The sequence below is a fragment of the Acomys minous genome (genome assembly GCF_964271855.1).
Source record: "Acomys minous genome assembly, chromosome: 3".
Taxonomy (NCBI): domain Eukaryota; kingdom Metazoa; phylum Chordata; class Mammalia; order Rodentia; family Muridae; genus Acomys; species Acomys minous.
Genome location: NC_140485.1, coordinates 29,260,410 through 29,284,458, shown reverse-complemented (window position 1 = coordinate 29,284,458; position 24,049 = coordinate 29,260,410). Strand labels below are relative to the sequence as shown.

The 24,049-nt window shown below is 41.7% G+C and overlaps 2 long non-coding RNA genes across 2 annotated transcripts; one reads left to right on the top strand and one right to left on the bottom strand.

Moving 5' to 3' along the window:
- The first annotated feature begins 9,503 nt into the window (after positions 1–9,503).
- Positions 9,504–22,751, top strand: LOC311594575. The gene is made up of 3 exons (XR_014778132.1): positions 9,504–9,640; positions 11,686–11,769; positions 14,946–22,751. It is a non-coding gene; the product is annotated as an uncharacterized lncRNA (long non-coding RNA).
- LOC311594577 lies at positions 12,259–14,939 on the bottom strand. The gene is made up of 2 exons (XR_014778134.1): positions 13,598–14,939; positions 12,259–12,372 (listed from the first exon to the last, which is right to left on the bottom strand). It is a non-coding gene; the product is annotated as an uncharacterized lncRNA (long non-coding RNA).
- Positions 22,752–24,049: the final 1,298 nt, after the last annotated feature.

The window sequence follows — 24,049 nt, the reverse complement described above, 5'->3', positions numbered from 1 at the left end:
GTTTGGTTGACTTTTATCTATGTTTTATAACAATTTTATGTAACTCAGATGTCCTAAGTTTGAAGTAATATAGTATGTCCTTTGCTCAGATTTATAACAATTTTATGTACGTCAGATGTCTAAGTTTGAAGTAATATAGTATGTCTTTTGCTCAGATTTATGCTTATGGTATCAATTACAGGTATACATCACTGCTGTGTAGGCCCATGACATAGAGATGTTCATCTATGGGCCCAGCCTGCCAAGAGGCACAATGTTTCATAGTAATTCGTGTGTGTGTGTGTGTGTGTGTGTGTGTGTGTGTGTGTGTGTGTGTGTGTGGTGTTGTTTTTTGAGATAGGATCTTATTTGCCTGACTGGCTTAGAATTGCCTTATAGATCAGGCTGTGCTGTGGTTACAAATATGTACCCCAAACATACAGCTAATTTAGTGTACATATGTGATGTAGGAAATTCAGGTAGGGCCTTAAGCTTGCTAGAAAATGCTATACAACTGAGTTGTATCCCCATGCCTCAGTTTTTGTTTTATTTGGTTCTTTTTTTTTTTTTTTTTTTTTTTTAAGACAGGGTCTCTCTGTGTAGCCTTGGCTGGGTGGCTTGATTTTGTTTGGTTCTTTTTTCTATTCCTTAAATCCAAGAAGCATTGCCTCCAAAGGAGGAGGTGCTATTAAAAAAACAAAAACAAAACAAACAAACAAACTAAACAGCAAGCTTGATGTGGCGTACCTCAGTCCAAGCACCCTGGACGTGAAGACATGAGGGTCAGGAGGCCAAGCTTACCTACATACTGACCTTGAGGCCAGCCTGGGCTTCATAACACCTTGTCTCAATAAAGAAAACAAAATGAGGCAAGAGAAGTAACACACAGCAGCTTCACAACTGATCCTTAACAGTTCCAGGGGATCTGGTGGCCTCTGATAGCAACAGATACACATGTGCGCATACATACATCCACCAGGCAAAATATTCATTATACGTACACATAAAATACAATGTTTAAGAAAGGAAACAAGGGGGCTGGAGAGATCTTCTTCCAAAGGTCCTGAGTTCAATTCCTAGCACCCACATGGTGGCTCATCTGTAATGAGATCTGGTGCTGTCTTCTGGTGTGTAGGCACACATCCTGGAAGAATACCGTATCCATAATAAATAAAGTTTAAAAAAAGAAAAGAAAAATGAAGCAAATCCAACACTATAGACATTCTAATATAAATGAAAAATATTAGGAGTTCACTACAGGTCTCACATACTTATGAAAAGGGGTTTAAAGCCCATTGTGGTGGAGCTAGTTGGTGATTCTAGCCCTTAGGAGGCTCAGGAGTTCCAGGTCATGCTCCACTACTCAAGTCAGGTCAGTATATGTTACAGGAGACCCTGTATTTAAAAAAAAAATAGGGTTGAAGGGATGGCTCAGCACTTTATATACTGGTTTTGATCAGAGTTCAGTTTTCAGCATACTTATTAGTTCACAGTGACTCTTAACTCAAGAGGAATCCAGTGCTCTGGTGTCTCTGCTTACACACATCCAAATTAATACATTCCTCACATACACACACACACACAAACATACTCAACACCCTACACACACACACACACACACACACACACACACACACACACACACCAAAAAAGGACCCCCAAACCATGTGCAATTAAAATCTTTTTTAAAAATAAAGCATTCAAGATCAGCTGGGTAGTGGTGGCACACCTTTAATCTCAGCATTCAGGAGGCAGAAGCAGGCCAATCTCTAAGTTTGAGGCCAACCTGGTCTACAGAGTGAGTTCAAGGAGACAGAGAAACCCTGTCTTTGGAAAAGCAAACAAACAAACAAAAAGTCTAAGATGTGTTGGTGCATATAGGCTTAAGCTCCAGTGGAAATCTAAATAAATAATTCCTGGTGATAAGAAGATTCAGACTGCATCATGCCTGAATATTCAGATGATTGAGCTCAGTGATTCTTGTCTGATTTGTTTGTTTGTTTTTGAGACAGGGTTTCTCTGTGTAGCCTTGGCTGTCCTATCCTCACTTTGTAGACCAGGCTGGCCTCAAACTCACAGCGATCCGCCTGCCTCTGCCTCCTGAGTGCTGATTTGTTTTTTATGAGTTTGAAATCAGAAAACTTTTGTTGGTACAACTTAGAAACTTCTAATCTGAGAAATGTGTACTGTGAGAAAAAATAAATCCCCTTGTATCAGGATGCTGAATTCCTCATCTACTTATTTGTTTACTTATTTACTTACTTTTTGGTTTTTTGAGACAGGGTTTCTCTGCATAGCCCTTGCTGTGCTAGAACTTGCTCTGTAGACCGGGCGGCCAGCAAACTCAGGCATCTACCTACCTCTGCCTCTAGAGTAGCAGGGTTAAAGGCGTGCGCTGCCACCCCCGCCGCCACCATCACTGGCTTTATGTGACAGAGTCACACTGTATCCCTGGTTGCCATGGAACTCAAGGTGTACAACAAGCTAGCCATGAACTTAGAACCTGCCTCTGCCTTTGGGGTGAAGGTGTGTGCTGCCATTCTGTGGTGCTCAGCTTCCTGAGCAAATGAGTTCTCTGCCAACAGTAAAAGAACAAATTTCTAGCTCTTATCAAAATATGTCCTACAGGGTGTCATTCCGGAGAATGGCATTGGGGGCTCATTATTTGAACCAATTTTCTCAGAATTGAATCAGTTTCAAAGAAGGAGTGTGCTATTGTAAGTGTGTGGTGCGCTGCATCTTTTGGTGGACTAGGAGCTGAAGCAGTTTGTAATTTGTGTTTGCAGAGATAACTATTCTGCTAATGTGTTTGTACCCTATCACTGTGGGCATTTCTTTTAACGTTGAAGATGTTAAGTTATTCAAATGCTGATTTCCATATCCCCTGTATCTGGTTGCAATCCTCCTTCTGAAAATCTCCTGCCTCAATATTGTGTAAACATTGCTCTCCAATCGTCCCCTGATAAGCTAATAAAGCAGCTTACAGCCGATGGCTGAGCAAGGGAGAGAAAAGGGCTGGACTTCCTGCCAGCCAGGGGAGGAGGAGGTAGAAGAGGAAGTAGAATGAGTTAAGGGAGAGAGCCAGGGGGCCAGGAGAGGAGCTGTAGCAGGAAAGCCAAAAAGGACAAGTAGTGTTGAGATACATGCTGGAGGAAGCCAAATTAGCTTAGAGGTTTAAGAATAGAAAATAATTGCTCAGTTATTGTGCCATAAAGCTTGATACAAAGATAATAGAGTCTCAATTATTTGGGTGATGGCGGTGTTGAGAAAGAAACAGAAACAAACACAGTTTGGTTTTGGTTTTGGTTTTGGTTTTGGTTTCGAGACAGGGTTTCTCTGTGTAGCCTTGGCTGCCTGGAGTCACTTTGTAGAACAGGCTGGCCTCGAACTTACAGTGATCCACCTGCCCCTGCCTCTGCCTCCCGAGTGCTGGGATTAAAGACGTGCAGCACCATGCCCAGCATAAAAATAACTTACACATTGTAGTCACCAAAAAGTCAGAAGTGGGGAAAAGTGTGCTGGAGGAAATAAAGGGTGCTGGTCCAGCTCGGAAGACCCACACTGGAGTCTTCTGGGGGAATGAAGGAATGGCAAATACACAAGCACACATACATAAAGCTATGATAGGGTGGGGTTCTGCAAGATTAACTCTGCAAAGGTGTGCTAGGTACAGCACAGGTGGAGGGGTTAGCTAATTTCTGAAGAAGGTCTCTGTAGTCAGTGATCTCAGACTGTAAACAGACTGTAAACATCTGGAAGGAGGAAGCCCGGCTGCACACACTGACCTCAGACTGCAAGTAACTGGGAGGAGGAAGGCCGGCTGCCTGTCTGCACACACTGACCTCAGGCTGTAAGTATCCGGGAGGAGGTAGCACCATTCCCAGTCTGCTCATACTGGTCAGCATCCATGGGCACTTGACTTCAGATTCCCCAAGATGCTTTGCCCATTTCCATATGGCTAACAGCTTTGCAAAATTGTTCCATGGGTCCATGTCAAAGTACACATTCACTCAGGGAGTCACTCCCTCTACAGAATGAGATGCAAACGGCAAACTGTGCAAAAGGGCCAAGGGTAGATTTCAGAAACAGTCCTCTTTCTATTTGGTAATATTTTCCCTAAGGATTTCACAAGGAATCATGGTTTGTGAAGTTATGGAAAGAATTTGATGAGCACTGAGAAGCTGGTATTTTGGCAAAGATTGGCTATGCTACATCACTCTTCCTTTCACATATTAGGAGGCCTATTTATTTTGCTTCTTTAAAGATTTATGCCGGGTGTGGTAGTGCACTCCTTTAATTCCAGCACTTGGAAGGCAGAGGCAAGTGGATGAGGCAAGTGGATTGCTGTGAGTTCAAGGCCAGCCTGGTCTACAAAGTGAGTCTAGCATAGTCAAGGCTACACAGAGAATCCCTGTCTCAAAAAACTAAAAAAAAAAAAAGGATTTCTTTTCAGCTGGGTGGGCGGTGATGGCACATATCTTTAACCCCAGGACTTAGGAGGCAGGCAGGTCTCTGAGTTTGAGGCCAGCCTGGTTTACACATCGAGTTCAGGACAGTAAAGGCTACACAGAGAAACCTTGTCTGGAAAAAAAAACCAAACAAGGGGCCTGGAGAGATGGCTCAGAGGTTAAGAGCACTGACTGCTGCTCTTCCAAAGGTCCTGAGTTCAATTCCCAGCAACCACATGGTAACTCACAACCATCTATAATGAGATCTCATGCCCTCTTTGGATGTGCAGGTGTACATGCAAGCAGAACACTGTAGATATGATAATAAATCTAAAAAAAACACACATAATATTTATTATGAGTGCTTTCCTACATGTATGTATATGTGTGGTTGGTATCTATCCAGGCGGTGGCATGTCTTTAATCGCAGCACTTGGGAGGCAGAGGCAGGTGATCTCTGAGTTTGAGGCCAGCCTGGTCTACAAAGCTTGAAAAAACAAACAAACAAACAAAAACAACTTTGTATCCAACAGAGTTGCCACAATAAACCTTTGGATGTTATCCTCTTGTCCAAGTTCACTTCTCAGTTGCTAGAATACTGACCAGGTCTAATTTGGGAGAGGAGATGACTTAGTCCTTCTCATCAGGAGAAGACACAGTCACAAACTGAAGCAGAGAGCACATAGAACATCACTTGGGATTCTTTTCCATGGTTTGCTCACCTTGCTTTCTGATACAGCACAGTATGACATACAGATACCTGTAAGGTATGGCCACCATACACAGTGAGCCCGGCCATCTTACATCAATCATTAATCAAGGAAATGGCCCTGTAAACACATCCACCAGCCAATCTGATGGAGACAGTTCTTCAATTGATGGTCCCTCTTCCCAGGTGACAAACACCAACCAGGACGCCTAAAAATTAATTTTAAAATACAAATTAATAGGCTGAGGACATTGCTTGGCTGGTAGAATGCAGAAAGTTCTGGGTTTCATTCCTAGCACTGTGTAAAGCCAGGTATGGTGACACATATCCCAGGATGGGATGTGGAGGCAGAGGATTCGGAACTTCAAGTTCATCTTTTAAATTTTATTTTTCTGAGCCAGGCATGGTGACACACTCCTTTAATCCCAGCACTAGGGAGGCAGAGACAGGCAGATTGCTGTGAGCTCAAGGCCAGCCTGGTCTACAAAGCAAGTCCAGAATAGCCAAGGCTACACAGAGAAACCCTGTCTCAAAAAACCAAAATAAATGTTGCTGCTACTGCTGCTGCTGCTGCTGCTGCTGCTGCTGCTGCTACCTCTTAAACAAAGAAAAAAGAGTCAAAAGCCAAATAACCCCTCATGGCGTTCAGCTGAGGTCTGAGGATGTCCTGGTTTGTCTGTGGACCTCCACATCAAGAACCATGCGCTGCAAATTCAATAGGCCATTTTGTATCCAAAGGTCAATTATGAAGCACCTAGAATATGTTCTCTGGGTTTTGCTCTGGCCCAGATGGTGGTAACTTTTTTTTTTTTCTATTGTAGATTCTGATTATTTCCCCCTCCCAGATTTGGTTTTGATGTACCCAAGACTTAAGTTTCTCAATAAAGAAAATAAAATCTCTATTAAAAAAAAACCAAAATAAAGTAAATAAATAAATTTTATGTATATAGGTACCTGCATGCACATCTGTGTGCCTTGTGCACACAGTGTCCAAGGTGGCCAGAGGAGGGTGTGTTATCCTCAGGTAACTGTAGTAATGAGTGGTTGTGAGTCACCCGAAGCTGCTGGAGATTGAACTGTCCTCTGTAAGAACAAACAGTACACTTAACCACTGAGCCATCTCTAGTCCCTCAAGGTCAGTTTTGCTACATAAGATTCAGTATCAGGCCAGAGAGGTGGCTCAGAGGTTATAAGTACCATCTGTTTTTTCAACGGTCCTGAGTTCAATTCCCAGCAACACACAGGTGGCTCAACCATCAGAAATGAGATCTGGTGCCCACTTCTGGCATGCAGGCACACATGCAGGCAGAATACTGTATAAATAATAAATCTTATTTTCAAAAAAGGCTTTGCGCTCTGGGTGTGGTGGCGCAAGCCTTTAATCCCAGTGCTGGGGAGGCAGAGGCAGGTGGATCACTAAATTTGAGGCCAGCCTGGTTTACGAAAGGAGTCCAGGACAGCCAAGGCTACACAGAGAAACCCTGTCTTGAAAAACAAAAAACAAAAACAAAACAAAAGGCTTTGCATTAGGATCCAGGATCCAAAAAAAGTGAATAAAAGTATGTATGAGTCAGATCAATAGCCTAGGCACAGTGTTATTGATATTATTTGTAAGGTTAAAATGGAAGAATATTGGTTGGATAATAGTTGAATACCATATACTAATAATGTAGAACACCAGAGTTACCAATACTGGAGAAATCAATTTCAAGATTTACTTAGAGCCTGGTGGTGGTGGTGGTCCATGCCCTTAATCCCAGCACTTGCGAGGTAGAGGCATGCAGATCTCTGAGTTCAAGGTCAACCTGGTCTACAGAGTGAGTTCCAGGACAGCCTATATAGAGAAACTCTATCTCAAAAAACAAACAAACAAAAAATGTTATACTTAGTACAATGCTACTGTACTGTGTGTTAATTTTTAGCCTCAATTTCTTTTCTTTTCTTTTTTTTTTTTTTTTTTTTTTTTTGGCAGGAGGAAGGGAGGCAAGAGAGACAAGGTTTCTTTATGTAACCTTGGCTGTTCTAGAACTTGTTCTAGGCTGGCCTCTAACTCATAGAAATCTGCCTGCCTCTGCCTCCAGAGTGCTGGTTTTAAATGCATGGACTACCACTTCTCCAGCTTTGTTGACCAGGCTGGCCTTGAACTCACTGCCTCTGCCTCCCAAGTGCTGGGATTAAAGGTGTCCAGGACAGCTCTGGCTGCACAGAGAAACCCTGTCTTGAAAAACAAAAACCCAAAACAAAACAAAAAACAAACAAACAACAACAACAAAACAGAAAGAGGGGCTGAAGAGATGGCTCAGTGGTTAAAAGCACAGCCAACTCTTCTAGAACATCCTGGTTCAATTCCCAGCATCCACATGGCAGCTTACAACTGTCTGCAATTCCAGGGGATCTGACAATCTCACATAGACGCGCAGGCAGACAAAACATCAATGCACATAAAAATGAATAAATTGCCGGGCATGGTGGTGCACGCCTTTAATCCCAGCACTCAGGAGGCAGAGGCAGGCGGATCCCTGAGAGTTCTAGGCAAGCATGGACTACAAAGTGAGTCTAGGACAGTCAAGGCTACATAGAGAAACCCTATATCAAAAAACAAAAACAAAAACAAAATAATAAAATAAAATCATTTTTAAAAAGACAGAGAAAGATTATAAGAATGTTCTTTGTTTTAGTCCCAGCTGTGGGGATAGGGGGCAGCTTCACAGCAGCTGACTGTGATTTACCTTGTGCTCTGGCAGGGATGTGACTTTGCCAGTTGCACAGTTTCTGGGAGTATGTGATACTGGGAATTCTGGGAACTATTCAGAGGATATGTATAAATGGTAGAGCCCCAATAGGTGGGTTGTTAGTTGGTGCTTGAATGCTGTTTGTTGCAGTTTGTTATAGTCTTACGCAAAAAGAAGCAACAAGAAAAAATTAAATACCCCTGTTGTGAAGATCAGACTTGCTCCAGGGAGCTCGACTCCCCTAATCAGCAGGGAGTAGCCTAACAAGTGGCTCCTTTCCCCTCCATCCTTTTTTTTTTTTTCCTCTCATGTGTTAGGGGGTTAAAAGGAAGAGAAAGGTGAAAGAAAAAGGAACTTACTAACAGGGCATGGTGGCAAATGCCTTTTATCCCAGCACTCCAGAGGCAGAGGCAGGTGGATCGCTATGAGTTTGAGGCCAGCCTGATCTACAAAGCTAGTCCAGGACAGCCAAGGCTACACAGAGAAACCCTACCTGGAAAGAAAGAAAGAAAGAAAGAAAGAAAAGAAGGAAAAGAAAAGAACTCACAAAGTAGCAAATGCCGGCTACAGGTTTGTGCACTCCTTTGTAGGCATTCTGTAGTTTATATATATACAATACTGTGTGAAGTGTTAACACATTACCATGATAGTAGTTAACACTGCAAGAACCTGTGTCTTTGGGCTGAGGACACTGTTGCTCAGTTGACAGGCAGGACATAAGTACTACATAGGGAGTTTGGGGTCCGCTTGAGAAATAAAAGGTCTTTGCCACCAGCAAATTCAGGCTGCTTGGTAAATTGCAGCCAACGAATCAATGTAGCGTGTGAATTTATTATTACTTAATTTAATATTTACTTGTTATTAATTAATTATTAATATTCAATAGATTGTAACATTGTCGAAAGATCCAATGGTGTTTTGTCTATGTAAGGCAAAGAACCCTTACCACAGAGGGAAGCCTAGGAGTTGATTTTAATAAATGGCCCAGTTGATAACCCTGTTGTTTAGCAAGCGCTGGTTATCCAAGTGACTGCTTGTAATCGCCTCTAAGAGTCACTCTCTTGCCTTACCTACTTCTGGAAACATCCCTAAAGGATCTCTAAGTCCTACAGTTAGAAGAAACAACAAAACTGCCATTTAACTTTTTTTTTTTTAATCAGCGGACAGGCCCTTTATGGTGGGGAACTGCGCTACTGTGCTGACCTTTGAACACCAGGCAACGTTCAGGTTTTCAAGATTCTAAACGGTTCAAAGTCAGAATAAAGCACGAAATTGTTCCTCTGGGTGTAGTATTAGCCCGGGGGATAAAAATCCTCTAAGCCAAGACAGAAATGACTAGCAACAATATATTTTAATAGTAGTTTAAAGTAGTCATTCGGCCTTGACACACTATCTTACTAATAAGTGAGACTGCTTCTGTGCAGAATTTTCCTTCTCAAGTGAATTTACAATAACCTTTTTTCTCATTAACTTTAACCAGAACACACGGCTCAAAAAAAAAAAAAAAAAAAAAAAAAAAAAAAGACCAGAGAAGGGAAGCGTGCTGATTGATGTACTTCCAAGCCAATCTTCAACGGCAGGAGAGCGCGCGAGCACGGTGCTATCCAATCAGCATTCGGAGGTGGGGCGGGGCCTTTTGCGCCTCCACCCCGTGGTTGGTGGACTGGAGAAGGAGCGAAGATGGCGGAGTGAGGTGTGCCCCGGGTAGCTGGCCTCCGGGCCCGGGGCGGGCCTCCCGCAGGAGACGGTGTGTTCATGTAGGACCGTGTGAGGTGAGCCGGGTGTCGAGCAGCCGGTGGGGCGGCGCGACCCGGGACGGGGAGGCGGCGAGCCTGCGGGGCCTGAGCTGGACCGGGCTTTCCTTTGGCAGCCGCGTCGGGTCGGCCCCGCGGCCTCTGGGTGTGTGGCAGTGTCCTTCCCGTGCTGGCGCCCCACGCCCTTCTCTGCCCTTTGCTTTGGCAGCGGTATGCTTTACTCTTCTTCGAGATCGCACTCAGGCGGGCTGTATGTGGAAGCAGCTGTCTTCACCACCCATTGATTTTTCTAAGAATATCTCTTTTATTTTTAACATCCACAATGATCTGTGACCGAAGGCGTCATCACTTAAGGTAGCAACGAGGCCTGTTGCAGCTCTGGGTGTTTTGTGTCCCTAGCGCGTTGACCTTGAGATTTGCTGTAACACGCTCCTGGTATTTTCATTTGAGTGTGTGTATTACAAGATAGGCTTTTGCATCCTTTATCTCATACTCGAACCTGCCAAACTTTTATGACCATCGTAAGCAGCTTTGGCCTTGTACCTCCTGATAATATACTTATGGCGCGTTAATTTTGGCTGACAGGTCTCCATGGAATTCACAGATGTTGATTTCTCACCCAGAATTAAGAGAAACGGCTTACGATGCCTTTTTTTTTTTTTTAAAGAACTATAGTTTTGGAAATATTGTTGGGATATCATTTGTGTAGTTGGTCAGAATACAAAGTATTAGTACTGTCAGATATTTGTATTTGGTTCTTGGTACATTTTACAGGCCATCTCTTTGTAACTTGGAGTTCCCTTTTGGCTCTCAGTTGGATTCTAGGTAGGTCTGTGTTTGTTTTCTGGATTGGTGCGGTATCTGCTGGTGTGTTGTCTCAGAATAAACTGGCACATTAGCCGGAGCCAGTTCAAGTGGAAGTCTCATACTGTGAATGAATGTCTGTGGTAGATGTTTTCTGTTAGCCCTAGATTTAGCAGAACGCAGTATTGCAGCAGTAAAGAAGCACTTGCTTAGGGAAAAAAAAAACAAACAAAGCCAACAAGCAGAAAACCCTCCCCTTTGGCAGAAGTGGTTTTTGTTTTTTTGTTTTCAACCTAATCCACAACAAGAAAAAGTATGAGCCAGAGGAAAGAAATATAACGCTCTTCCCCATCATAGGGAGAATATTATATTTGCCCTGAAAGCAAAAGGCTCAATTAGACTATAAACTACTGGAAGTTTTGTGCACAATTATATTTTTCCCTTCAGAAAGACTCCACAGCATCATAAATTGAGAGAGGACAGTGTTTCAAAAAGCTTCAGAACTACTCCAAATTTTTTGATATTTTTAAACATTGGTTCCACTATAGTAGATAGTGACTTTATGATTATTCCTTTAGGATACTTATGAGAGTGGGTTTTTTTAAAGAATAGTTTGAGCCAGGCCAAATGGTGCAGGCCTTTAATCCCAGCACTTAGGGATGCAGAGACAGGCAGATTGCTGTGAGTTCGAGGCCAGCCTGATCTACAAAGTGAATCCAAGACAGTGAGAGCTACACAGAGAAACCCTATCTCAACCCCCTCCCCCCCCCAAAAAGAGCAATAGTTTGGTTGAGTATCTTTGCAAACTAATACTTGTAATATTAGTAAAGGACGCATATATGTATGCATATAAATATGTACATATATGCATTAGCTTCTGTGCTTTGAATGAGATTGGTCCCCTTAGGTTTATACATTTGAATACTTGGTCCCCCAGTTGGTAGAACTGTTTGGGAAGGATTAGGAGGCGTGGCTTTGTGCTTCAAAGACTCAAAGCCATTCCTATTGGGTCTCTCTCTGCCAAGTACTTGCTGTTAGAAATGTGAGCTCACCTGTTTCTGCCACCAGGTTTTTACTCTGCCATTTAAACTGTAAGCCCAATTAAAATTTGTTTTAAAAAATTATTATTATTATTATTATTATTGGTGGTATTATTATTATTATTATTATTTTTTTAAAGAATTGCTTTGGTTTTGGAGTCTTATCACAGTGATAGAAAAGAAACTAACAGACTTGTCTTTATGTTGTTTTACTTTCAGGAACCTTATCACACGAGATGAATATTTTCCAGACCTTAGGTGCTTTTATATTCAGCTCAAAATTCTGAACTCAGGACTTGGCAAGTAAGTTGTAATGAGATAGTCATTCCAGATACTGTAGTAGCAGCTTGAAAAAGGGCCGAGTAGAAGTAAAACACTAAACCATTAACTTCAACAGACAATGAATTTAAAAATGGGTACAAGCCAGACACCATGGCAGGTGCCTTTGTTCCCAGCACCTGCGATTAGGAAACTGAGGGGAGGGTTGGGAGTTTGAAGCTAATCTGAGCTATATAGCAAGACATTTGTTTTAATTAATAAAACCCAGAAGACCCGAGGAGTGGCACTATTAGGAGGTGTGGCCTTGGTGGAGGAAGTGTGCCACTGTGGAGGTGGACTCAGGTCTCCTGTGCTCAAGGGAAGCCGCCTGTGGCAGTCTCCTCTTGCGGCCTTCGGATCCAGATGTAAAACTCAGCTCCCTCTCCAGTACCATGTCTGCCTGGATGCTGCCAGTCATGACGAGACTGGACTAACCATCTGATCTGTAAGCCAGCCCCACTTAAATGTTTTCTCTTTCTTTCTTTCTACTTTTTTTTTTCTAGATAGTTTCTCTGTAGCCTTGGCTGTCTTGGACTCACCTTGTAGACTAGGCTGGCCTCAAACTCACAGTGATCTGCCTGCTTCTGCCTCCTGAGTGCTGGGATTAAAGGCGTGCGCCACCACGCCCCGGCTAATGTTTTCGATTTCTATGCGTTGCCGTGGTCATAAGGCCTCTCACTCAAACCACCGTTCTGCTGATCCATCCTGCCTGTGGCCCAGGGCAGTTTTGAATATGAAGATCATCCAAATTCGAATCTTGGCCTCCAGATTACCTGGGATTGCCAACATACTCTTTGTTTTTGGGGGGCTAGCACTTTGAAGATAGGGTTTCTCTGTGTAGGAGGCTGCCCTCAAGGACTCTGCTCCAGTTTCTTCTCAATTTATATGTGTAATTACCTTATCCCAAATAATACCACATTCTCCAGTACAAGTTGGGACTTTAACATAGGAATTTTGGCAGGACGATTACATAACCTGTATTTCCTGCATTGATTGTATTATGAAAACCATTAAGTGTACAACCAGTCAGACTTAAACTTAGTGTACCTTTTTTTGTTTGTTTGTTTTTTTGTTTTTTGTTTTTTTGAGACAGGGTCTTTCTGTGTTAGCCTTGGCTGTCCTGGACTCACTTTGTAGACCAGGCTGGCCACCTGCCTCTGCCTTCTGAGTGCTGGGATTAAAGGCATGCCCCACCATGCCTGGCTAGTGCACCATTTATGTGAAGTAGTTATAGTAAAAAGAATTAGAAATAGAAAAAAAAAATGATGGGCTGGCAAGATAGTACAGTGGGTAAGGCATTTGAGCTACAAACCTGGCAACGCATGTTCTCTTCCTGGAACTGAACCTGCTTAAAGGTGTAATGAGAGGCAGGTGTGGTGGTGGGGCGTGCCTTTATCCTAGGAGAGGCAGGTGTGATGGTGAGGCGTGCCTCTCTCCTAGGAGAGGCAGGTGTGGTGGTGGGGCATGCCTCTATCCTAGGAGAGGCAGGTGTGGTGGTGGGGCATGCCTTTATCCTAGGAGAGGCAGGTGTGGTGGTGGGGCATGCCTTTATCTTAGGAGAGGCAGGTGTGGTGGTGGGGCATGCCTTTATCCTAGGAGAGGCAGGCTTATTTCTGAATTTGAGGCCAGCCAGCCTGGTCTACGTTAGCAAGTCCCAGGATAGCCAGGGTTGTATAGAGAGACCTGGTAAAAAGCAAACAACAAAAGTGGTTTCCAGGACCAGCAATAAAGGGAGACTAGAGAAGAAAACTTTTATTTTGAGACTGTCTCACTTTGTAGCCCAGGTTGGCCTCGAACTCAGAGATCTGCCTGCCTCTGCCTCCCAGTACTGGGATTACAGGTGTGTGCCACCGTACCTGGCCAACAGTAATCCTCTTGCTTTGGCCTCCTAAATCCTAGGACTAGAGGCCTTTGCAACCATTTCTCAAGAAAACTGTGTCTTTATAGTTTTTCAACTGGACGTCACTGTCTAGCCCTAGCTGAGGGATTTTCCATGTAGAGTAGGTTGGCCTTCAGTGCGCGGTGCCCCTGCTGGTGCTTCTCCGGTTCTAGGAGGATAGGGTTACGCCACTGTAATCTGCTAAAATTGTTTGTTAGTGGATACAGGATTTTGCCTCTTATTATTTATTTTACCATTTTGTAGTTTGAACACAGGGCTTCCCTTATTCTACAAAAGCACTCTATCAAGAGTTGTGACTTGCGTTACCCAAAGTTTTTTAATTAAATTTTTTTTTATGATTTATCTTTGTGTATGAATCTTCCTGTGTGTGTACATATGTGCGCGTGTGCGCGCGCGCGCCTTGTGTTATGAGCCACCGTGTGTGGATGCTGGGAACTGAACTAGGGTCCTCTGCAAGCAATATGTTCTTAACTGCTGAGCCATCTCTACAACCCCTCAGGGTTTCGGTTTCTTTCTTTCTTTCTTTCTTTTTTTTTTTTTTTTTTTTTTTTGGTTTTTTGAGACAAGGTTTCTCTGTAGCCCTGGTTGTCCTGAACTCACATAGTAGACCTGGAACTCACAGCGAGCCACCTGCCTCTGCCTCCCAAATGCTGGGATTAAAGGCGTGCGCCATCATGCCCTGCTCCCCACAGTGTTTCTTTTTGAGAAATAGAAGATACGTCCTTTGCCTGGCATGGTAATGCACGCCTTTAATCCCAGGAGGCAGATGACTCTGAGTTCTGTCTCAGAAAACTAAAAAAGAAAGAGAGAAAGATAGGTCTTTTTATTTTTTGTTTTGAGATAGAGTTTCCTGTGTAGCCCTGACTGTCCTGGACTCACTTAGTAGAACAGGCTGGCCTTGAACTCACAGTGATCTGCTTGCCTCTGCCTCCCAAGTGCCGGGATTAAAGATATGTGCCACCAAGCCCAGCTCTAAATGGTGTCTTTCTAAAATCTGCTCACTTATCAGCATGTTATATCATGATCCTCAGAAATGGAAGTGGGGCCATTGTTTGTTTGCTTGTGGAATGGTCTCACTACCAACTCAGCCTGGCTTTGAACTCTGATCCTCAGCCTCAGTACAATAGTCTACAAGTAACACATGCTAAAATATTCCTGTGCACATGAATGTGTATGTTTTAAATACTGATTTTTTACGAATAAGTTTATATAAAAGTACCTGTCCCAATCTTGCTATTTTAAATTTGTTTTGTATTTCCAGGAATTTCTATGGTGTCTGCTCAGTGGGGTGTCCTGATTCTTTGGTCCGGCTACTTTCCCTGTGGAATGCCGATGTCTTTCTACAGATTACCTCCATGGTTTTGGATGGAAAGACTGCTTTTCTTTTACTTCACCTCAGTTTCAGTACAGAGAAGCTCTGAAGATGCAGCTGTCTTGTTGACTTCAGGAAGAAAACAACTGGCTTAGGTCTTCTGCTGCAGTTTTTTTTTTTCAATCAGAAAGACACCATTTACAAGTAGAAGGAAGATGCTTAATTTGAAACAGGTGCTTAGTTTGTGTGGCATGAATTTTTCCCCTTTTTCAAAGCTCCAAACAGGAAGACTAAACAAATACCAAGTGTGAGTGACTTCAGATTTTTTTTTAAATGTCTTCCAGTTTCAGCACGGTTACAAGCACAGTGGAGACCTCAATGGTAAATTCCAAATACTTATTATAATTTGAGATGACCTCGCTCACCCTTTGACAGGTTTTCCAGACAAAAACAAATCTGATATGATAAAAGCAGAAAGGCCAGATACCAGGTTTGGTTTCATATGGGAGTGAAACCACTGCAGTTTGTGTGCGGATTCACATTTTATTATGTGTATAAATCTACCTTTTTTAAACAAAATTTTTCTCTTGGAGAAGAAACCTGACTTTTATGAGAAGGCTTTGGACAGTTTATAATGATCTTAAATGTTTGGGTTTTGTCTGTTTTGCTTTGCTTTTTTTACTCCTTCTCAGGAGGGACCAGCTGGGCCTGTGGCTAGTTCAGAGTGAGAAGAAAACACAGGATGGGGTGTTGCTCACCTCTTCCTACCCGTGGTTGGGAGTCAAGACAAGAAGACCAGATGTTCAGGGCTAGTTTGTGCTTCATGGTGAGACTCAAAAACAGCAGAAAAAAGATTGAGCCCGATAACACACTCTTTTATATTGTTTTTTGTGGAATCACACGTAACATGTGAGACTTTGGTTTTCCATGTGACTGTGGCTGGAAGGAAAATGGCGCCTGTGGTCTTTCATTAAGGAGATGTAATGGACCCTGTAGTGTAACTTGCCTTCAACTTTGGACATACAGGAAAAAAAAATAACATGCAGCAAATAAATCCTTTCCTCTAAGAAAACGAAGCAAAGATGTCTTATGTAGCATCATCTGACTTCTCAGCATTTTTACATTATGTAATTGCATTTTTTTTTTTTTTATAAAAGGGTAAATACCTTCCTTCAGTCCAGGATGGGTACTTGGACTTTTTTTTTTTTTTTTTTAGGTGACAATGTAATGTTAGGCTGAAATTCTGGGACTCAGGTAAACTTCCCAGTTTGAACTGAACTGTCTTTCCAGAGAATGGGCCTCAGAAACAGTGTTCCCAGTCCTGTTCACTATGACCTTGGAAGAAATTTGAGATCTGAACAAAACTTTAAAGAATCTAATAAGAAGTGTGGATATTGTTGCCAGTCACTGAAGACTTAAAGGAAATTCAGGGCCTAGGGTGAAAAACTCAAGAAAACTAGTTACAGAAAGAAGTGATGTGTGTTCATTTTTTTCTTTAAGAAACTACCGTGCAAACATCTATTTGCTTGTAAATCAACAGCGTCTGTTATATGGGATGCCTTGTTTTTCCATGAAAGGGCACCATTGTTTGCAGTGGTTTCCAGTTGAGAAAGATGAATTAGGAACAGGTGCTGTCAGAGTTGAAGTCTAGACCCCTTTCCTAGTGCTGTTGTAGGTGCTGTGAATTGAGTCACAGAAATGATCAAAATTAGGATATGTCAAACATTCATGGTTAGTCAGATTGGGGGGAAAATCTGAATTTATACTAAAAGTTTTTTTCATAAAATAATTATTATAAAGAACCTATTAATGAGAACAAATAATGATAAAATACTAGAGAAATAAGGAGTTAACAGTAACCTGAATGTCTGATCCTTGTAGCCCACACCTATAACCACAGCGTCTTAGAGGCTGAGGCAGGATTGGCCACAGGATGAAGGCCAAAGAGACCCTGTCAAAAAAAGCAAAATATAACCCAAATTTTTCTAAGTGCTCCAGCCATTTATATTTTCATTTAGAAGACAGTGGAAGCCAGCTGATGATGTAGAGCATCTCATAGATACCTGAGCCATCCTCACCTCACCCTTGACCAAGGCCTGTCACCTCCTGGGAACAGTCACTTGTTTGCTCCAGATGTTTCAGGTTTTAGCTTAAACCTTCACATGAGTGTTCTTCATCGGAGATGCTCCTGCGTCCTGTATTGTTAACACCACGTGGTTTAACAGCATGGGTAGATTCCAGCGCTAGTCGCCTGGTATGTGATACATTTCCATTTATAGTCTTACTTGGGTTTTCTCCTTAACAGCAGCAAAACCATATGTAGCTGTGCCTCCTTCCTGCTCCATGTAAGATGGTAGTTTTTCTTTTGAAGTTACTAAACAAAAATGGGATATGTGCAATATAAATATATATATATATGTATATTTTAATACTTGTGGACGAGTGTTACAAGTTGTTTAAGAACAACAAAATCACCAATGTCTTCCATTTTGAGATGTGTATAGTTTTGTAAGCAGTAGTGCTTGGTAACATATGTAGTGCTATGTTAGGGTTAGTGCATGAATTTTGAATAATTTAAACTTCAAGATGAAGTACTGATAATAACCAGTAGTGTAAAAAGAGTGGGAAAAATCCTAGACCTTTACTTTTTTTGTGTATGAATCTGTGATAGTTTCCCTGGGAATAGGAGATAAAGGCCAAAAAACTAATGTCAGAACAGAAATGTGGGTTCACATTGAGAAACATTGTGCTTGGGGGAATGTTAGCCTTTCACACGGTAGCTTTTCAGCTCTCAAAGCAAGGCCTCTTTTCATGGTTGTCCTGCTCTCTGAGTTTGGAGCTAGCTTGTTCTTGTTTTCTCTTTGCATTGTATATCTTGGGTTCTTTTTTCCTATTTTGTGTATAGAAAGTTATTTTTTATTTTGCATGTCTGGGATGCTGTGCTAATTGCCTTGGAATGTTTACTTTAACTGTTTGCAGCATGCGTGCTAATTGCAGAATCTTGTCAGCAGTTTGGAGTATCCTGTACTCTAGGCTTTGCCCAGTTCCTAATCTGACTTTGGTGTTGATTGCAGACTTTTTCATGAAAATTGATAGCTCAGTGGGGACTTGTGTGGGTTACCAAGACGTGAGTTGGCCTCTCCTTCGGTAAATGATGAAAGCTTTTACTTTTTTCTACTTTCTTTATGGAAATAAAGTAGTTGCTTTGTTCTGAAAAAGAAAGTTTTCTGTAAAATGGAATTCCTACCTCTAAAAGCTGCCTAGGAAACTAGTAACTAGGAAACGTGGAAGTTTTCTGTGTTGTGAGTTTTGGTTTTTGTTTTGTTTTGTTTTTAATTTTGGAATTAGAGTCCTGCTGGGTGTGGTGGTACATGCCTGTAATCCCAGTAACTGGGGAGTTGAGGCAGGGGGATCAGGAGTTCAAGGTCATCCTCTGCTACATAGTGAGTTGGAAGTCAGCCTGGGATACATAATATCCTGTTTCCAAAAAAAAAAAAAAAGAGAGAGAAAGAGCGTCTAGGATTTATTAATATGTATTACATTAGTATGATAGAAAATGTAAAGCTTCTCATACAAACTAGATGTTAGTCTAGTATTAGATCTACAGGGACCCAGGACAGACCCTCAGAACATTAAGTGTTTGTACTTGTAGCTCAAGTAGGTGGTTATCGCCTGGAAGAATCTGCTTCTGAAAAGCATTTAAATGTAAGAAACAAAGGGAAAAAAACTTGAAAAATAATGCATATAAAGTAGCACAGTATATAGGAAAGGACATTTCCTATTGTAAAAATAAAAGCCATAAATGAACTAATAATGTTAAAGTGGTGGAATTTAGTAGCAATAACAGTTCACATGTATAATAAATTGTATGGTTGAGTGATTACCATGTGAGTTTGTGGGGCTCTGCAGTTTTATAGAGTTCCATAAGAGGAAAAACACATCCTAGGTTAAAAAGCATTTAAACTATGAATGTATACGATATATCTGTGAAAAAATATCAACTTTCATAAATGTGTTAAAGACCCTATTTTGTTTTCCCAGAGTTTACAACTGTTGAAATCTTTCTAGTGCTTAATCTGGAAACAGATGTACTTCTACAGATCCAGTGAAGCCTATATGTAGGGGTCTTGCTTAAGTTGTTTGTGTTAACAGTCTTTTACCATGTAGAATGAAGTATGTTTTGTAACCTTTTCATTGGCTTCCTGACTGCTTCAAAAGGAAAAGTGTGTTTTTGTGTGTGATTGGCATGTCTTGGGGGAGAGGTGGGGAGCCTCAAGAACTTGCTGGTTCTTCCTTGTACTTAGGATCAAGGAAGTTAGGAATTAAAGGTGAACAAAATGACTGTGCAGTACCCAGGATGGAAGTTATCTGAATGTCTGATCTGTGTATGTGATAAGCTTGGGGCCTGTGTGCGAGTGCTTATTCTTTCAATACGGAGAACCCAGCAGACTCATTCCTTTCCAGCTCAAGGCGGAAGATGGAACAAGGGCGACTCCTCACTTCCTTTACCTCATGTCTGTCATGGCCACTGAGCACCTTGAACTTCCCTGAAAAGATCTAGGTCTGTGTTCCTTTGTTTTCCCAGGGGACGAAAAGTAAAAGACTAGTTTTGTAGATCCCAGACTCTGTAGTGAATTACTTTATTACAAGCCTAAGGATAGGGAAAAGGCTATATTGAGTGTAGTTTCTCTTTAACTGTCCTACGCTGTCCATGTTAGGTTTTGGGACAGCCAAGCAATATTCAGAACACCTGCATGACCATGGAGACATGGCTAATTCAGTTACATCAGAGATTACCCTTAACAGCCATGTTTATGGTTCTAAATACAAAAGTATGCTAGAACATTTTGTGATCTCAAAATATGTGGTTAATTAGTCTTCAGTCTTACTGTAGTCTCTTGTTTACTCTTCATGTACCTGTGATATGCAAAATATGAGGAGACCCCCCCTAGCCTTTAGGAGTTTACATTCTCATGGTGCTGTAGGTGCAAGCAAACTGTCTCTAGTTATTAAGAACATTGCTTGGCTATTATACCATTGTGGAAGAACCCTTGGCCAAGAGTTTTAAAATGCAGAGGGCTATACTAAATTTCAGGGCATTACTGCTTGAGTTTACATTGTTTTAGCTCTGCTCCTCAACTTTCCCCAGGGAGCTGTTCATTAATGTGAATAAGAAAAGAAACCATCCTGCCTAAGAATCCTCCTCTCCACTCCTACAGCTCAGTAAGTGGCCTAGGAAACCGACTGCTCCCTACAGGCTGTCACCTCGCTTCCTTTTTCCCCAGGGCTTTTTACACTTATTCTTTACCCTCCAAAGGCCAGGATTTCTAGCTAAGCCTTTTAGAATTAAATAAGTCTTAAGTTTAGCTTTTTTGTGTGTATGACCTATTTCTGTTTCGAAGCAGCATTGTAGTAGACAATGAAGTACCTGACTGCCTCTCTAAGGAATTTGACAGATTCAGTTGAAGTTTTGCATGTACCATTGCTTTTCCCCTATGGGTTTGCATGTTTGTTAAAATCAGGCCTGGTTGAAAGTGTAAGCAATAGTGGCAGGCCCATAACTGATTCTAGAATGCTAACATTCTAATGCATGGCTGAGATTTTTCATTGTTAGGTAGTTACAAGCAAATTTATATATGCATTTATCAATAACAAAGCAATAGATACGTAAACCAATAGCTTGGTTTTATTGTTTGAATTATTTTTTATTTTCTAATTAAAGATTGTCTTACTTCCATTGAAAATTGGAAGTACAAGATAAACAAGGGGCAACCACAAGACATTCAAACTGTTAGGAATACAGCAAGCAGAGCTCAGTCTGTTTCCTAGCTCTATTTATTCCCAAGCATGTTTGCAAATAAAAGATAAACTAAGCATGTTGAATAAGCTGCTATAATTAAGACGGTGCAGGGTTTCAGAGGAGTGGGCAAGTTGGTTGGGTAAGGTCAACTTTCTTTAGAAACAACAGTGTTCAGCGTAAGACAACTAGCTGTCCACTTGTCTACTTAGGGTTATGTAGACTAAGTTTGAGGTTTCTTAAAACTGTAGACTGAGCCAGATGCATGGTCTGCAGTCCCTGAACAGGCAGAAACCAGCCTCAGTGCTATAGCCGGACTCCCTCATGGAAAGCAAATTAGTGTCTTGGAGGTGAATAGCATTGGTGTGCACATCTGCTGTTTTTCAGTAATAAGGCATCTGTTCGGGAAGGTGCTGACTGACCATCTGTAGGGGACTCTGCTGCAGGAGGTCTTGGTAGAGCTACAGAAGTTCTGCTGTTGTTGCTTTGATTGTGCCTGTGATTGTATTTACAACTGTCAAGGTGGAGTTTTACTTTAGATGAGTTGGTCAAAGTTTGCGTCTTGCCTAAAACTTGATTCCTGGTGAACAGGACACGTTTCTCTTCCAAAAAAGACATTTATTTGCACAAATGAACATCGGTTTGTTATAGTAGCAAAAGGAGCAGAAATGTAATCTAGTGGCAGAGCATTTACCTGGAAAAATCGGTTCAGTTGCCAGCACTACAAAAAACAACAACAAAAAGAAAAAAACCCTTCTGGTGGTAGCATAAAAATTTTTTAGATTTCAAGCCCAGCGCAATGGCACACGCCTGTAATACCAGCATTTAGGGAAGCAGAGGCAGGTGGATCTCTGAGTTCAAGGCCAGCCTGGTCTACAAAGCAAGTCCAGGACAGCCAAGGCTACACAGAGAATCCCTGTCTCAAAAAAAACCACACATACAAAAAATTTTTTCTTAGATTTCTTGGCTTTGAAATGATCCAAGTAACAAATGGTTTTGACAAATAATGAGAAATATTTATAATGTCTGAAAGACCTAAATGGAATTCAAATAAAACTGTTTCACTGGTTTCAGTACAATTTACATGTTATATATAATGAAAAAATAGTTTAAACTTATTTTGACTTTTGCTGTGGATGTCAACAAGATTTGTAATTCCTATCCTTCAGAACTGTATTAGGGTTGTGTGATATTTGCTTTCCACTGAAACACAGGACTTGAGGTATAGGATGTATCCCAAACAGAAATGGTATTTGCCACTTACTGATAGCTCTACCAACCAATAAAGACGTAGGGTCAGAGTTCTTCCTTCTAGCATTCTCTTCCTAATAGTCCACTAAAGTTAAAATAGATCACACAGGAGTATTAGATGTGTATTTGGTAGAGCTCACACTTACAAAACACCTTTAAAGTTAGAATACTGTTATGATTGCTGGTGATTTTCAAAACATTTTGACACCTTTGATAGTGATTGTGTCCTCAACTTAAATGTGCTTTTGTGCTTGGGACATAGCTCTTGAGAACACTTGGGTCCTGGGGCCAGTCCTCAGCACTGACACCTTATCCCAAGGATCAGACAAGTGTTCTGTGTGTTATCAGTCTTTAAGCAACAGCACTAATCCAGGCATTAACCTTAAACCCAGCCATCCCTCTAATGAAAAAGATTAATAATATTAAAGTAATCTACTTGAGAGTGGTGCGTTTTCTGCCCTTCAAGCACAGGTGTCACTGTTCGCTTGCTCTTGTACCTTGCATTGCACCATCAGTGTGTGAGGTGATGTTAAGAGAGCTTCACTGAATGTTGGAAGCACACTACAAAGGCAGCTTCTTAATCTATGCATCTTTGGGAGTTTTAAAGCAGTTTGACTCCTTGGAAAAGGAACTGTTGTAAGAGTCTGAAACTGCACCTGTATGTAAATATTTTTAGCAATAAAGCATGAGCTGAGAATGCACTGAAATCTCATTGTGTTGTTACTTTGAAATGGGTAATTTTAGATAATTTAAGGTACAGTGGAAAAAGAAGTCTTTGGCGCTGGGGAGTAGGGCTCAGACAAGGTCATTTTGGCTGGCCTTGAACTCAGAGATACCCCTTTCTCTGCCTTGTGAGCACTAGGATTAAGAGTGTGTATCCCCTCCTTAGTTTGTTTGTTTTTACTAGGTTTCTTAAAACTTAGTTGTGGTGCTTTCTGGTCTGTATTGTTGAGTGGTAACAGACAACCAACCATCTGAAAACACCACGTTCTAACTTAACCATGCTCATTCCCCTTTTAGGGACCACCTTACACTTCATCTGAGTAAATCCTTAGTTTCTGGTAATTCTAGACAGAATAATAATAATAATAATAGCCGGGCGGTGGTGGCACACGCCTTTAATCCCAGCACCTGGGAGGCAGAGGCAGGCGGATCGCTCTGAGTTCAAGGCCAGCCTGGTCTACAAAGTGAGTCTAGGACAGTCAAGGCTACACAGAGAAACCCTGTCTCGAAAAACCAAAAAAAAAAAAAAAAAATAATAATAATAATAAAGCTATCCCACAAGTTCTTCCCATGTCCAAATTTGTTTAGGCTTCATGTAAGACAGCAAAAGAGATGACAACACAGGGGTGTTACACTTGGCTATATGAAAAGATCCAGAGACTGGGGCGGTGCCTGCCAGCACTGAGGAGGCAGATCTTAGAACTAGTTCCAGGACAGCCAGGTCTACAGAGAAACAAAAACAAAAAGCTGTGCCACTTGTGTCCCACAAGTGTTGGGACTAATTTGAACCAAGACTTTCTCAGGGTTGGTTTCGGAGTCATGGTGAAGCTCCAGATCCTTTGAGACAAACAGGAGACAGCAGCCTACCAACCACGTGTACTAACACCCACCATCCTTATTTTTTTTTTTAAAGATTTATTTTATCTATTGCATGTGAGTGCTTTATCTGCAGAAGAGGGTATCAGATTACATTATAGATGGTTGTGAGCCACTATGTGGTTGCTGGGAATTGAACTCAGGACCTCTGGTAGAGCAGGCAGCACTCTTAACCACTGAGCCATCTCTCCAGCCCACCCACCATCCTTATGTAAGCTGTTGCAGCACCACAGGAGCTGAGGTTTGCTGCCATTTACTCCATGGTCTGGCTCAGGAGTTTGTATACAGGGAGAATGACACCAAGACCAAGAGCCAAAGTCATTTTTAAGATGCACTGGGTTAGTCACTTAACAAGGTTTTAACAATTAAAAAGAAACGGGCGTATAATAGCATTTGTTGCTTGGCC